General features: G+C 46.7%; 1 long non-coding RNA gene across 1 annotated transcript; it reads left to right on the top strand.

The window, feature by feature from the left end:
* Positions 1-5,959: 5,959 nt before the first annotated feature.
* On the top strand, positions 5,960-8,008 carry LOC311525097. Its single transcript, XR_014712680.1, has 3 exons — positions 5,960-6,198; positions 6,367-6,465; positions 7,436-8,008. It is a non-coding gene; the product is annotated as an uncharacterized lncRNA (long non-coding RNA).
* The last annotated feature ends 6,965 nt before the right edge of the window (positions 8,009-14,973 follow it).

The raw sequence follows: 14,973 nt of genomic DNA on the forward strand, positions 1-14,973 counted from the left end.
AAATTAAATGTGAGAGGCAATAACTTCCCCTTGTGTTGAGAAGACAGTAATTCTAAAGAGAAGGTTCAGGTATGACAAAGTCTTGGAAAAATAATGGAACAACAACAAAAGTAGCTCTGGCGTTAAGTTGAATTAATTGCAATATAATCGTGAAAAGTGTGTACTTGGCTGCCAAGATCAGCTACTGTGATGAGAAATCGTACATTTATGCTTCATTCTGCATGCAAATCACTGTAAGATCTGTCCTTGGTGGGGAGGATTCATCATCTGTTTGCATAAAGAACATTTGTTGTGTTTGTTTTACAGTTTGTGTCAGAATCCCTTGTTTTAGTTATGATACTTTTGTCCCTAAACAGCCAAAGTGCATAGTCGCTGCAGCACACCCAGCTGCTACCAGGCTATATGGCAGAGGATGTAACTGGAAACCAAACCCAGCTCTCCTGCACGATGGCACTGCAAGCTGTCTGGACCAACCCAGCTTCCTCCACTTAGAAGCAGAAAACCTGTAGCCTGCTTAAAATAGTAAGGAGGGGGAGAGTCTATGCTGCAGAAAGTGGCTCCAAGGCTAACACTTACGAACAAAGCCACTGATTCCAGCCTACCCAGGGTATTGCCAACTTCTCCAGTTACCTACAGGATTCAAAAGTGCAGGTTGGTATGTCTGCCAGGGCCGGACATGGCTGGGTCCCCTCCTGCTTGGAGCTTCTAGGCACTGCTATAATGTTAGTGATAAGAATAATAGTGACCCAAAGCCTGCTTCCTGGGAGTCTGCTGGGATTGGCCTGTGTCCGTCTATCAAATACGCAATGTGTTGCATTACACTGAAAGAATTCTCAGTCGGCCTGTACGCTCCATGGGCCTGAGCCACGGTAGCTCTGTGGCCCATTTGCACTGATTTTGTTGGTACAAAGAGAGCGGAAACCAGCCACACCGAGCCCACCTTAGAGCGGAAACCAGCCACACCGAGCCCACCTTAGAGCCATCCCTGTCGGATGTAGTGCCCCTGTTTGTCATTATGTGATCTCCAGCTGACCCCAGATCTAGGAGAGAAAACCTCCTCACTGTTGTCTCTTCAATGAATTTGGTCCATGACTGTGACTCCTGGGTGCTATAATAATAGAAATAATTGATGATGATTGATAATATGCCTGCTGCACAAGAGCATGTGCATGCTGCCCCTGAGCGGTGTATTCACATTGCCCTCTAGTATGTGGGAAAGCAGCCCTAAAATATCCCTGTGGTTTGGTCTCCTAGTTGTGCTGGTCTATGGTCCACACTGCAAATCTGGGCTGTTTTAGTTCTTCCCAGTGCAGCTGCCCTGGGATAAGAGTCCCTCCAGAGGGTTACTGAAGTGAAAGCTACACGCTGGCTGCAGGCAGAGGGTGAACTAAGCTAATGGATTTAGATTGGGCATTGCAGCTGTGAAATTCCAACTCGTTCCAAGACACCAGTGGGACATGCAGTCCCCTGGAGGGTCTAAACTTGAGCTGAACTCTCGCTTCTTTTGTAATAAATGGGGATTCAATCCAACCATTGTGCCTTTGAAACCAAACCTGAGATCCCAGGAATGGGCAAACCTCTAGGAGCAAAGTTGGTTCCAAATTACACCAGTGGGCTTCTTTGTAAGGTTTTTTGCAGCCACTAAAAACCTACAAAGTTATAACCTGAGCTGTGTGTTACAAGGGGACTTGGTAAGCCAGCTCCTGACCCAACATTTCCATTAAGAACAAAACTTTCTAGAGTAGCAGCCATGTTAGTCTGTATCTGCAAAAAGAACTTTCCATAACCCTTACTCCAGCAGACCTCACTTGACACGGTATGAGCTCAGTGTAAAGGCGAGGAGGGCTGAGTTAAGGGGTCTCTGTTTCCTAAATTAGTCCTGACAGGTGTCTCTGCTATCCTGGCTCCAATATTGTCCTGCTGAATGGCGGTCATTAGGATAGTGTGATCACATCACATTAAGTCTAAACAGAACCCTTTCCCTAGTGATGTGCAGGTGTTGTGTCCAAACACCTGCATTTGAGCTCACTGAAACAGCAGCAGGAAGCTCTTCTTCAGAAGGAAGGAGCTTAATCTTTGGAGTATCTGACAATGGCTGGGATTCAGTGACTGCTAAAGGTGTTTTGTCTGCAGACTCCTAATGATCAACAAGTGCCTGTCCTGATGGAGGCAGTGTACTCTAGTGGCTAGAGCACTTAGGAGATCTGGGTTTTGTTCCTGGCTCTGCCCTGGACCTGCTTGACCATCTTGAGCAAGTCCATTTCCCCCCACTCTGTGCCTCAGTTTCCCCATCTGTAAAATGGGGATAATGACTTACCTCCTTTGTAAAGCACTTTGAGATCCACTGATGAAAAGCTGACCTAAGAGCTAGGTATTGCCATTTTTATCATCCATTTCTGATAGAATTCAGCAAAGGAACATTAACTGGCTCTTGTAGAGGCAATTGTTGTCACTGGTTATTTAAAGAAAACCAAATCCTCAAGGTAGAAACTTTCAACTATGCAAAAATCAGGCAATGAAAGTGCTTCTAGATCCAATTCATAACATTAGTGTAGGCTAATTTTGCCTACAGTGAGTGATTTTGTGGAAATTGGCCTCTTCAAGGTATTTGATGAGGACTGGATACTGAAAGTGATATGTGTGGGGACATAACTTGAAGATTTTCTATTTCAACAGAAGACCTCTTTATGTCTACTTCACTTCCTCCGAGCTCTTCCTTGTTTTAGATCCATTATGGGTGATTTGCTATGGCTTTAGGGGAGAAGTTGCCTCCCCCCCCCAACTTTTCATAGTCTATATTAGTGGTCTCCAAACTTTTTGGATTGCGCACCCCCAGGGCCAGCTCTAGGGAAGCAAAAAGAAAAAAAAAAAGAGAAGAGGTGCCGCCGAATATGAAGCGGGGAGAGCCGAGGTGCCACCGAAGAATCAAAAGTCCGGGAGATCTGCTGCCGCTATGCCAGCGGCACTCCTTCGGCGGCGCTCCTCCTGCCGTGCACCCCCAGGGATGGTCTTGCGCACCCCACTTTGGAGACCAATGATCTATAGCAGTAGTTCTCAAACTTTTGTACTGGTGAAGCTTCTAAGTGCGACCCCCCACTTATAAATTAAAAACACTTTTAAATATATTTAACACCATTATAAATGCTGGAGGCAAAGCGGGGTTTGGGGAGGAGACTGACAGCTCGCAACCCCCCATGTTATAACCTCCTGACCCCCAGTTTGAGAACCCCTGGTCTATATGCCCCATTAGGTCTTCCACTCCACACACCCCGACTTTGCAGAATATAAACTAATCACAGAGGATATCCTATATGCTGACACAACTTTGCCCTGCCCTGGAAATTTTTCTGAAATGAGGCCCCTGTGTAGATCCTGTCCTTGTTATGTTTTCCACACATAAGGAGTGACCATATAGTTTCAGTCTTAATTGCTTTTATTTTAGGCTTAACGAGAACAAAAGTAAAGTCTCCATAAGAGAATAGGTACAGCCTGTGTATGTTTTCTCTAGAACAGGCTGAGTCTGACTGGCAGTTTCCCCCAGAACATCAAAGCCTTCTAGAACTTTAAAGGCATAGAGCGGATAAAGCAAAATCATGTCTCCCTCGCTACATATACTGCAATACTCTCAGACAAAGCATGTGCTAAAATAGTAACAAGAGGACAATGCACTGGTTTTGAAATTATATGGTTCTACCATCTTTGTCTAAATAAGGGGTGGGGGGAAATCATTTGACCTAAAAAAACAAGGGGGGAAACCACATTGAATCCATCCCCAACGCTAAGCAAGAAAACAAACTGATTCTGAATTCAGGATCCTCTAATTCACAGAGGATTATCCATGTAATAAAATTAGTGCACAAAGGAGAAGGTGTTAAAGGGCCAAAAAAAGAAAATGTCCTGTACTGTACCCGACGGAACTGTTTGAATGGTCTCTCCACTCATTTTAAAGGGCTGAAACTCTGACCAATAAGAATCAGCTTCATTAAATATCAGCACTGGCTTCTGAAGGGGGTTACTCAGAGCACTTCTCTGCATGGCTCTAGCACCTAGAGTGCTCTTGCTGTTCACAGGTATTTTATACCAGTGCAGACAACTGGGCTCTGGGAATGCACTGCGGGTTCTGGACATGCTTCGGGAAATGCACCGAGTTCACTGTTAGCTGGGGAGAGTTTTCCTGTTATGATGGATGTGCTAGGTTTTCAGTTAAAATTTACCAGCCCGAGATGATAACTTACAATAGAAACTCACTGTGTTAGTCAGGTGCTGTGGTGTGGGTAACGGGTGGGGAGCACTGACTTTTCAGTAGTGTTCACTGTAGCCTGAAGTCACAAATTAGCCCTGGAACGACTCTTTAGGTCACCTTTCTATAGTTTACATAGAGTAGCAGTCACTTCCTTGTGGGGGGACGAGGGGGCCATGGGACACCGATCCCCGTACCTTGTCAGGCACACTGCTCCCAGGCAAGTGCTGTAGGTGCTTCAGCTACTGGATCACAATCAACATTCTGCCCACTGCCTCCAGCCACCACACTCCTGTCAGGGGCCCTTGCCCTGCTGACTCCATAATCCACTGCTTCCCAACTGCCAAGGAACCTCCCTGCACCCAGTTCCCTGTCTTCCTCCTGATTCCTCCTTAGCAGATTCATCACATTGCTCTCTGCTGACCTATTACTGTTCAGTAGGTTCATTACAATAAATAGTAAAGACATACTGAAGTAGACCCACATCTTTCTGCCAGTGCATTTCTAAAATGTCCATCACTGTGGCAGCAGGGTGCCATAGTGTCTCGTCATTCGTCTTAAAATCATAAAATACATAACGTGGGGCACGTGAAACTACCTAGATACATAATAATCAAGCCTGAACCAGTGGGCTTTGTGACTAGTGCTCTGCATGGAGCCCTGAGTTCCACTTCCCATCCCATTTCTCTATCCCCATGAGCCAGGAGGGAATTGGAGGACTCTAGAATAGTGACATGGTTACCAAAACCTGGGCAAGAGGAGATGGGAGCAGCAATCAGGACCTCCAAAAGAGGGAGGGGGAAAGGTATATGAAGAAGATTTTTCATGTTGTCTCCACAGTCATCTTGATGTGTGACTCAGTCATGTTTTGTGTTATGCCTGACTCTCTGATCATGGGAATGCTGCATGCAAAGTATTCTCTTATATGCTTGAAAATTCCTTTGTTTGCCATGTTCTTTGTTAGGCCCCTTAGCAGCCTATAGGGATGGAGCAAGTTCTTTACTGTTAAGCCTTAAGTAGAGCAAGCTGGGGTAGGGAATAACATTTTTAGCCTTGGCTAATGACTAAAGAAAGGGTTAATCCTTCACTGCCCTATAAGCATTGGGCTCTGGCAAAGGGAATATCCCCTATCTCTTGGGCAAAATCCATCTGGACAATGAAGGAGCACCATGATGGTTTCTGAGATGAATCAAATCTATATCCAGTCCTTCTCAAGTGAAAAGAGAGTGTCCACAGCTGGGTGTGTTGTGCTGTGGCCTTGAAATGGAGGGTAAAGGGTGCTGGAGGCTCTGAAAGGAATGCTGAGGTTCCCGGAGTGACAATATGGAGGGCAGTGTGTGAATGAACACAAGTGGGCAGCGTTTCCCAGCAGCTATTCCCCTTCCATCACTGGGGACATTAACAAAGAAGCAAAGTGCAGGTGATAAGATTTGTTCTGAGTTGTTCTAATTAGAGAGAAATTGGACAAGACTTTTTGGTGGATGTACTGAATGTGCTCTCTGTTCAATTAGTTTTTTCTCTTTCTAATTCTCCCAGCTTGAGCCTAAGCTGCAGAGAAAGGAAATCATCTCCCTGTCATTTCAATTGGGAGCTGGTAGAAAAGGAAAGTCACGCTGAGCAGCACTAGCTGCACAGTTGGTGAGCAGTTTCCTAGCTACGGGCTTTGCAGAAATACAAGTTAACAGCAACAAAATGATCAGTGCCTGAAACACTCTCGAGGTTTCACTTCCCCCTTCCAAACCTGCTGAGTGTGATGTGGTCATGAAGTTCACCTAGGACTCTGGCTGTAATGATGGTGGGGCTGAATCTCATATGCATTCCCCACAGCTCCTCTTCTGCTGTAGCCTATGTCTATGGGAGACCCCTTTTCACCAGGAAAAGAAAGACAGCATCTGCCAAGACTACAGTCAGCACCACATCGTGGACTGAGGACCCAACAGAAGCTCAAAATATTCCAGGTTAGCTCTACTAGGCCACATTTGCTGCATGCAACTCGGTTGTTTACCTTTGGCAGCTCTGTCCTGTCTAACTAGTTCCACTTGTATCCTTTCCCATGTTTCTTTGCCTGTAGACCACTACCAACTGCCTCCAGAACTTGTGCTTCTGATTATGTTTCTGTCTCACAGGCTGGAATCATTTCCTAAGGACTCTTAATTGACTTCGTAAACAATCCATTCCACCCAATCCAGTTCCTGGCCAAAGGAGTTTCCTATTCTGATCATTTGGTAAGGACAAAATGCTCGGTTGGTTTTGTATTATTATACACAGAAAAAGAATCCATCTACACACACACCCCATCTTACAAGCTTGTCTGTGACTTGTTAACACTAAATCAGTCCTTCTCCTTTGATCCTCCCAACTCGATCGAATCACAGAAGGATTAGGTCTACATCTAAGGTCAGGGCTAGAGCTAGGTGAACTGTATTAAACAGATTTTTGCCCTGTTGTCTCTGAACTGACTCTTTCGCTTTTTACAGATGCTTCCATATGCAGTATTTAGCAAATGGTTCACAGAAGCCTAGCTCAGCCAATGGGCAGCTGCTTGAATGTTATTGGCTGTGCCTACAGCTTCAGGTGTTCATTAGGCATAGTTTACTATTCCCACTTTGTGATTGGCCATCTAAATCACACTGGTATTGTTTCTGCTCCCTGACTGGATGTCTCCTAACCCCACAAAGAGCTTTCAAACTAACCGGGCTGTAATGTATTCTAGAGTCCATTCCCTGTCTATGAAGTCCAAGACAGGATTTAGGGGACCCTTTGGTGACATTAAGCAACACAGTCTATATTGGTCAATCAGAATCTGCCTTTCCAGAGAAATCCACAGGCCCTGATGGGTGTCCAGAAGCCTCAATAAAGAATCCCCATTGTATTTACTGAAGCAGAGGGACACAACACGTGCAAATCCTTCCAGCACCAACAGTTGTGCAAATATACATTTAAATATGTCTTCAGGGCACGCTCTCTTGTGAGGTTTCTCATATCAATATTGGCAGCGTGCAGACAAAGGGTCACAAATACCATTTCCCAGCTCCAGCCAGGACCCAGGGAGTCCAATTTCACTAGTCCTGGCTGCCATTAAAAAAGCAGCTTAGGAGATCCTCAAAAGACAGTGAGTTTTGGATCTGTGCTCTGGTCTCAAGTGCTTTGGAGTGTAATGTCTGGGATATAAATAAAGCCCTTATTCCTCTGCAGAACTCATCTCTCAGATGCTGTGAGAACCAGTTCATATGTGCAGAAGGATATCATTCTGAGGTAGGGTCATCCGAGCCAAAGGGATGGGTCACAAGTGTTTTGCCCGCACATGTTGACTGTGCATTCTCCCTGTGGGGGAGCAAGGAAGAGCAGTCTCTCAGACATCTGATGTCCCTGGGTGAAGAGCAGGGGGCGAACTGATCACACATTCTCAGATTAGAAAAGAGCTGGAAACTACAGACCACCTCGGCGTTCACACTATAATGGAATACAAGAGGCTTGCTTGATTCCTGCTGGGACTGATGCTTACACTTTGGACACTTCAGAACAAGTTAAGCCTTCAGGTATAGAACTGCTAGGGAAAGACTGTTAGAAAGGATATATAAAACAGAGGCATGTCATTTTCACCAGTCCCATTGTTCTGGTTTCCAAGAAGGGCTTCATATTGGGAAATCAACCTCATACACTTCTCTAGCTCGAGTACAAGCATCTTGAGAGGGAGAGACAGGGCCAGCCCTAGGGAAAATGGTGCCCTGGGTGAACTTGTATTTTGGTGCCCCGGCCCCTGCTGCCTCCCCCACCCTGCATCCTCCCATCACTGCTGGCCCACGCTGCCTCCCTGGACTCCACACCCACACTATATCACACCCAGGCTCTGCTGCCTCCCTTCCCCCCATTGCCCCACATTCCCTTCCACAGCCTTGCACCCTAGGCCTGCCCCACTTCTTGCCTCTTGACTTTGGTGCCGCCCTGACCATGGTGCCCTGGGTGGATGCCCATGTCACCCACTCATAAGGCCGGCTGTGGGGAGAGATGAGAAGGAATAATCCATATGTCATAGGGCAAACTCCTGAGTCAGGAAATCCATGGATCACAGATTGCATTTATCACAGAATCCATATCTGACAGGAATCTCTACCACACAGACTGAATTCTCTAGGAGTGTGTCTGAGGAAGCTGTCACACAAATGTAAGGGGACTGTTGCCCCCTTACTAACATTCAGTGCGGTGTTTTGGTTGGCTAGCTCCCAGTACTAAAAGGGGAAGGGTCTATGGGAAATCAGGACCCTGAGATGGACAGTCTCCAGGAACAATGGGGAGAGGCCAATGCTCCAGGTCAACCTGAATGACAGGGCGAGCAGGCTAATCAGGGAGTCAGGAGGCCAGGGAGGTCCCATCCTCCGTGTGAGCTGGAATTGCCTGGGTCAGACAGAGTGGGGCTGAGCTAAGGAGAAAGCGAGGGCCCAAGCTGAGCTGTGCAGGATGCAGAGAGAGCAGACCCTGGCCTGGGAGCAGAGCTGCAGCCCGAAGGCCAGAGGCACAGCCCAGAGAGAGCAGCCTTGCCCTGGGAGCAGAGCTGCAGCAACCAGAGCCAGAGGGGCCAGAAAAGCAGCCCATGAAGCAGGTCAGTGCTGGGAGCAGAGTCACAGAAGCAGCCTGCAGAGCAGACCTGTCCTGGGAGCAGAGCTGCAGCAACCAGAGGAGCCAAAGAAGCAGCCCAGGGACCTGAAGGCAGAGAAGCAGCAGCAGTGCAGAGACAGAGTGGCGCAGCTGGGGCTGGAGCGATCTGGAGCTGGGTGCGGTGAGCAATTGGGGAGAGCGAGGGGGACCCTGGATAGCAGGCCCAGCAGAGGGAGACGCCTCAGCCAACGGGCTCTGCAGGCCAGACTTGGATCATAACCTCGACAGGGCGGGGGCGATGCTGGGAAGAAGGGTCCTACCACTTAGAGCCTGAGAGCGTGTGGCCACCGCCAGAGCAAGTGTCCAACCCACAGCATCCCTGCAGCACAGCCAGGGCCTGAGAAGAAGGCCTGGGACTTGCAAGGAACAGACTGTGAACTGCCTGGACATTCCAGAGACACTGTTTGTGATGTTCCCTGCCACAGAGCGGGGTGATGTGTTTCTTTTAACCTTTCCCATTTTCCCTTATTCTTTTTAAAATTAATTGTTGATTAAATAGCTTGCATTTGCTTTAAATTGTATGTAATGGTAAGTGGGTCAGAGAAGTTCCCAGTGCAGAGAGAGAAACCCGGAGTGGGAACACCCTAGCCCCTGTCCTAGGTGACCACAGCAGGGTTGGGGGTTGAACTCCTCAGGAATCCGGGGCCCAGCCTTGTTGGGGTTACGAGGACTCTGCCAGACAGAAAAGTGGAAGGTGAGTCCTCAAGGGCAGGGTGGCCACTGGGTAAAGGAAGTGGGAGCGAGGACTCAGATCCTTTCGCTAGCCTACTTCACCGGGGTAGTGCAGAAGCCAGGAAAGTTCCCCACAAGAGCGGGACTATTCCCCCGCTTACACAAAGATGACTGTTTACCTGATCCCAGATTTCTATATCATATAAGAACATAGGGGAGGAGAGTGTTGTTAGTCAGGGTTTCTGGGTTCTTTTTTAGTTCTGCCACTGATTTGGTGGCCCTTGGGCAAGTCCCTTCATCTCTTTGTGTCCTGATTTTTCCCTGTGTAAAAGACAAGTAATAATATCTATCTTTCCCAGATGGATGGCTACAATTTTTCTGTATAGGTTCTTATTCATGTTAGCAAAGCTCTTGGAGATCCTTAAATGCAAAGGGCTGTGCCAAAATTGTGTATTACTTATTAATTTACTGCATTTTCTATCACTTGACAGAAAAACAGTTCTATTAATACCATGTAAACATGGAGAGTTACAGCTAGCTGAAATATAGGAAACCTGCAGTAAGGAGTGCAGACAGCAATCCCATTCCCATTACCTAAGCAACATGTGGTGTCATCACCAGGCAGGTTCTCTCAGGCATGAATAAATATTTATGCTTTGTTTCATCTTTAATGGAGACATTGGGTAATCATTAAATGGCTTTTGCCTTCAAGTGAGGCTTAATTTCATTTTAATTTGAAACTTGCTGAGCTGATGAATGGGAAAGGCCAATGAAAAAGCAAAGAACTGTTTCATTACTATGCGGAAGAACTAAGATAGAGAAAAGGTTAAGAAGAATTATTTTCACCTGGCCTCCTATCTCCAGAGCCCTGGGAATGAAGTGGGGATTGGGGGAATAGCTAAAAGGAGGTGATGATGGAGTTCAGGTAATTCTTATGACACAGCCACTGCCATCAGACATAATGGGAAGCTGTGCACAGTGAGCCCATGATGAGCCAGTCCAGTGACCTAGCTAATAATGCTTTGCAATGCCATGTGAGTTAACCACTTCCAGCTAATAGTTCTGTCTCTTTTTGCCCTCAGGCCAGCAACAGATAAAAGTGGCCATGGAAGCAATGCAGGTTCTGTTCCTAGCCCAGCATTTCCACGCCCCAAATAGAGAGAACTGTAGATTGATTTTGCTCTGGCCTTTCTCACCCTACACCACCCTTCTCTTGGAGGTTTCTGCAAAGCCTTACCTGGGCCGAAGCGTTTTCCCTCCGCATGTTAACTTCTGGTTACTAAGCCTACGTGCTCCACCCCTCCCAAGTTCCGTTGTTGCTTTGCTTTGCTTGGACTGATGGTGAAGTAGGGACAGTATGCAGGATACAGCTGGTCTGCTTCAAGCAGCAGTTTCATGGTGACAACTTTTACCAGGCAAATGTCATCTGTCAGCTGCCATCTGCAAAGCAGGCCAGCGAAAGGTGTGATGCACTGTGCCTTGAATTTATTTTATCAAGATAAATTGGCTTCTAGTTTACTGTACTCAGAACTAATGACACGACCATGATTTGGAAGTGTCCATCGGCTATTGTGATCTGAGATGCGTGCTAATAAGTTTCATGCAGCTTCACAGAAAGTCCATATCCATCTATTTTTTCTCAATGTGGGTAGGTTTGCTCTTCCATGAGGGTTTGTTAAGGGTCTTCTTTGCAGAGCTAACGTGGTGAAAACCTCGTAGGCAACATACCTCTGCCAGGCTGCTTTACGTCAGCTCTAGTGAAGCTACTGTAACGTGACCGTGCATGTTTGTTTTCACCATTCTCCCCCTGCTTGTGTCCAGGGCTGCACAAGGTTGTTCAGGTTGCAATAATTTTGAAGACTCCAGACTTTGCAGGCATGGGACCACGCCTGAGAAGTGTGGTGGTGGGCTGGCAGGATGGGTAGGCATGGTGACTTTATGATGTTAGACCTGGATCTTCCCATGTCTAAGCAGGGTTTGACAGAGGACTGCAACTATCTGCTGAGGGACTCTGGGCCGGCTACAGAATGTTAGGCAATATTGTTTTCTAATTTTTGTTATTTACAAAATTCAGAGTGAATTTAGTACCCATGGAACTGAGAAATGGAAACAGCTGGCTAGAGCCAGCCATAGTATGTCAGGTGTGACAGAGGCTGGGATAGTGTAGAGAGGAATGATGGTTTAGTGGTGAGCGTGCTAGCATGGGGACTTGGGAAATCTAGGTTCATAGTCCCTGCTCTGCCACAGGGTGATATTGGGCAAATTGCTTAGTTTCTCTGCGCCCCAGTTCCCCATCTGTAAAATGTGATAATGGTACCTCTCAAGGGTTTTATGAAGATAAATACATTAGAGATTATGAGGCTCTCAGATACAATGGCAATAAGGTAATGGCCATAAAAGTACTGATAAGTGTTCTGCAAGTTTCTGCCCTACACAGTCCTGTCAATGCGTCTCTGCTGGGACCTATGGCGCTTGCTACTATTCTAGTCCGTGATTGCCATGCATCTGTCCTAATGCACCTCTATCCTGGCCTCCTGCTGTTCATGTCACTGGCCCCACACAGCTCGGCCAGTGCACCCAAGTCCTGATTTTAGCACCCCTGTTCCAGTCCTGATGCTCTCTCCCCCTCTGCACGAGTGTCAGACGGGGGACAAATCCCCACCCCATCTGGATTTTTACCTGCAATGTGGGTCCAGCCCTGCAAACCTCCAGGAGATGCTTTGCTTGAGATAGCTTTTGTTTATTAGGTTTTGGGTGACAGTGGGGATTATACTGTGCACAGTATGCTAATAGTATATTTAATTAACCAGTAGGATGCAAATTTGCCGGAGATGGAAATTTTTATTAAAAGACAATAGGATGATTCTTCATTTACACCATGACAGCATGTTCCACGAGGCAGAAAATAACAAATCCAATCAGGTTTTCCTGTTAAATATTAGTTTTGAGGAACATTGTATTTAATCATTAACGGGTTGCTGAATCAATATGAATAATCTCAAGTGATTCCAAGCAGTAGGGGCAGGCTATGTTTACAAAGAGATGAATATTGATGTGGCCAACAGAAGTGCGAGTCAGCCTGCACAGCTAAGCCAGCTCCCTATACCATACCCATGTGGGGGGACTGATAAATAACAAGAGCCCCTAAGAATAAATAGCCTGGATAGGACGCCACATGAGAAATGCTGAATCATGAGAGCTGGACTGCAGAAAGCCATGTACATGCTCAGCTCCTTTGCTGCTCTGTAAATGACCCACACAGGTGTTGTAATTATTTATTACTGCAGTGTCTAGGAGCGCCAGCCATGAATCAGGACCCTGCCATGCTAGATGCTTTACAAACACAGAACTAGAAGACAGATCCTGCCCCTTACAGTCTGAGACAAGAGAAAACACTGAGATGGTATTGGTCAGCATGTTAGGCAGTTGTCTAAACCCACCAGCAGCGGGTTATGAGGCCCTTGTGGTCACAATCTATCAGGGCCATCCCTAGGAGGGTGCAGGGTCCAGGGCGGAAGTGACGAATCCGTCACTTCCAATCGCACCGACCTGTGGGGCCCCACAAAGCACAGGGTCCAGAGTGGTTGCCCTGATTTGCCATACCCTAGGGACAGCTCTGCAAGCTATCCTACTTTGAATGCTACTGAATTTCCATGTGACACATTGCCATGGAAATCAATGGTTGCTCAGAGAACTCCACCAGTGGCTCCTAAGAGGTTTACTAAAAAGACTGACTTCATTTCCAGCTTCCTTCTCTATCCTCCCACAGTTGGGGGTTGGCAGAGCTGTGGTGTGGGTGCCCCTTCAGCAAATAGGTAGTTTTTCTATTCGTGCCCCCCCCCCCGCCCAAATGACAGTTAGTTCTTTCCAACCTTTAGGGCCAACTTATGCACCCGTGCATCCCCTGGGGACACAGTCACGTCTTTCCGAGCCCACTGAACACAATGTGATGGGACTCAGGCTGGGGTTTGGCCTGCAAAATCTTACTGGGGGTGACCTGTGAGGGGGAAAGAACCCAGTTTGATTTTCAGCTGCTGAGCTGCAAGAGCAGAGCTGATCATTGCCCGTCCTCGCCATCCCCTTCTTTGTACTGGTACATTGAGAAACAATGGAATGCCGCAGTGCCTTTTTTATTGAGTCATTTTCTGAGCAGAGCTTTAGCATACACAGATGTGTGTGTGTGTGTGTGTGTAAATAAATCAAAACCAATAAACCAGCAATATACTGTTGGAAGGGGCAGTTAAGATTGGTCGGATCGGAGTCCTTTGCCAACCCACATATGGAGATGATAGAGGAAGCCAGGGTATCTCCCCTGTAGGCTCACAGTATGGTGTACCTTCCCTGTTCCATGCCCCCAGATACATCTGTGGCATTCTCCAGGTGTATGCTTTGGTTGGCTTTGTTTTTCTTTCAGCTGAGTTGTTTTTACAGAGGGTTTTTATTAGTGTTATTATTTGGGATTTTTCCAGAGACCTGTTGCCTTTGGCTATGAGGTGCCTGCAGTTTAACAATGTAGTCTGGTAATTGCTTTTCCCCCACATGGAAATGAAGAAAAGCAGAAGAGGAGCGGGAATGATTTTCCACTTTCTAAGCAGGCTTTACCAACAGCCAGGGTAATTAAAAAAGTGACTGTATGCTTTTAACAATAGGTCTTGTCTGATTTCAGCCAATTCATTTTGAAGAAAAATGAAACAGTTTGTAAAGCAGCCACTCGAGTCTCCTTCTCCATCAGCTTTTCTTCTTCTTAAAATGCCTCCCAGCTTCACTATCTAATTCTGAGGCCATCAGTAGTGGGGAATGGAGAAGATCTCCTATCCCCCAACTATTCTGCTGGAATAAATGGCTGCTGTTATCAGTTCTCTCACAATGCTAGAGTCACATGTCCTCCTGCTCTTTGCTCTCCCATGGAATCCTTTGTTAAAGTTTCTTGATATGTAGGTAGCTCAGACAAAGAGATGTCTTGACAAAGGGCACTTGATGGCTGCTCGTTATTACTGAGAACAAAAACCCACCCAGGTGCTACAGGGGAGAAAGCATGATTCAGCCCACTTTGACTGCCTCATCCCCGAGCCCATTTCCAGGTTTGTAGACCTTGAATAAATGCAATTTCCAATGTGCCTCAGTCCTGAGAAATGCTACTTTCCATGGAGAAGTGACTTTGTGCTTCCTGTCTCTTGGAACAAGCAGTGTTGTCTAGAGAAGAGAGTCTTAGGAAAGATAGAGAAAGATCAACCATAATGTGTAGCCAAAGAGAGAGAGCCTGGGGGAGCTTGGAGCCTTGAAAATACACAGACGAACATTTCCTTCTAGACTGTAGGTGGTTTCCCCTGTGGAACTGAAGGCTAAAAGGAAAGTTCCCAGACCCAATGCACCACAAAAAAATTGTTCTCTTTAACCTCTGAGGA

Source organism: Lepidochelys olivacea (assembly GCF_965140295.1).
Source record: "Lepidochelys olivacea isolate rLepOli2 genome assembly, chromosome: 8".
Lineage (NCBI taxonomy): Eukaryota > Metazoa > Chordata > Testudines > Cheloniidae > Lepidochelys > Lepidochelys olivacea.